Source organism: Numida meleagris, unplaced genomic scaffold (assembly GCF_002078875.1).
Source record: "Numida meleagris isolate 19003 breed g44 Domestic line unplaced genomic scaffold, NumMel1.0 unplaced_Scaffold411, whole genome shotgun sequence".
NCBI classification, from domain to species: Eukaryota; Metazoa; Chordata; class Aves; order Galliformes; family Numididae; genus Numida; species Numida meleagris.
The window spans coordinates 12,288-14,065 of record NW_018364631.1 but is presented as its reverse complement, the minus strand read 5'-3'; positions in this window follow the sequence as shown (position 1 = coordinate 14,065).

The following is a 1,778-nucleotide window of genomic DNA, read 5'->3' as shown; positions in this document are numbered from 1 at the left end:
TTGGGATTTTGGGCCCCCCACCCGCCCCACACGTGCTCTCACAGAGGGACGCGGAGTTGAGGGCCACCCCTGCCATGGCGACCCCCCCCAGGAAGCGACAGACGCAGTAGATGACGAAGGTCGGTGCGGCCGCCGTGCCCACCCCCGCCGCCCCCAGCTGCAGGTAACACCAGGTGAGCAGCGCCCGGCGCCCGAACCTGCCGGGATACGGGACTGGGAGAACTGGGAAGACTGGGATGGGGGATATGGGACGCCGGGATGGGGGATATGGGGTGATTGGATGGGGATAGGGGGACACTGGGGCACTGGGATGGGGATATGGGGCTCTGGGATGAGGGATATGGGGATTTAGGGGCTCTGGGATGGGGATATGGGGCACTGTGATGGGGGATATGGGGTGATTGGATGGGGATAGGGGGACACTGGGGCACTGGGATGAGGATATGGGGTGATTGGATGGGGGATATGGGGGCACTGGGGCACTGGGATGGGGGATATGGGGATTTAGGGGCACTGGGATGGGGATATGGGGTGACTGGATGGGGACAGGGGGACACTGGGGCACTGGGATGGGGGATATGGGGATTTAGGGGCGCTGGTATGGGGATATGGGGCAGTGGGATGGGGATATGGGAACACTAGGGCACTGGGACGGGGATATGGGGATTTAGGGGCTCTGGGATGGGGATGTGGGAACACTGGGGCACTGGGATGGAGATATGGGGTGCTGGGATGGGGGATATGGGTGATGGGATGGGGATAGGGGGACACTGGGGCTCTGGGATGGGGATATGGGGCTCTGGGATGGGGGATATGGGGATTTAGGGGCTCTGGGATGGGGATGTGGGAACACTGGGGCACTGGGATGGAGATATGGGGCACTGGGATGGGGGATATGGGTGATGGGATGGGGATATGGGGACACTGGGGCACTGGGATGGAGTTATGGGGTGCTGGGATGGAGATGTGGGATGCTAGGATGGAGGATATGGGGATTTAGGGGCACTGAGATAGGGGATATGGGGCACTGGGATGGGGATATGGGGATTTAGGGGCTCTGGGATGGAGATGTGGGATTGAGGGACACTGGAATGGAGTTATGGGGTGCTGGGATGGAGATGTGGGGTGCTAGGATGGAGGATATGGGGACACTGGGGCACTGAGATAGGGGATACGGGGCACTGGGATGGGGATATTGGGTGATGGGAACACTGGGATGGGGGATATGGGGACACTGGGGCACTGGGATGGGGATATGGGGCACTGGGGTGGGAGATACGGGGATATGGAAGAAGGAATGGGCCAGTGGTTCTCACTGTTGGTTTTTGGGGTTGGTTCCAAGTGTTGGTTCTGGGTGTCGGTTCCGGGTGTCGGTTCTGGGTGTCAGCTCCAGGTGTTGGTTCCAGGAATTGGTTCCGGGTGTCAGCTCTGGGTGTCAGTTCTAGGTGTCAGTTCCGGGTGTCGGTTCTGGGTGTCAGTTCTGGGTGTGGGTTCTGGGTGTCAGTTCCGGGTGTCAGCTCTGGGTGTCGGTTCCGGGTGTTGGTTCTGGGAGTTGGTTCCGGGTGTCACTTCCTGGTGGTGGCTCCCGGTGTCAGTTCCGGGTGTGGGTTCTGGGTGTCAGTTCTGGGTGTTGGTTCCGGGTGTCGGTTCCGGGTGTTGGTTCTGGGTGTCAGCTCCAGGTGTTGGTTCCGGGTGTTGGTTCCAGGAATTGGTTCCGGGTGTCAGCTCTGGGTGTCAGTTCTAGGTGTCAGTTCCGGGTGTCAGTTCTGGGTGTCAGT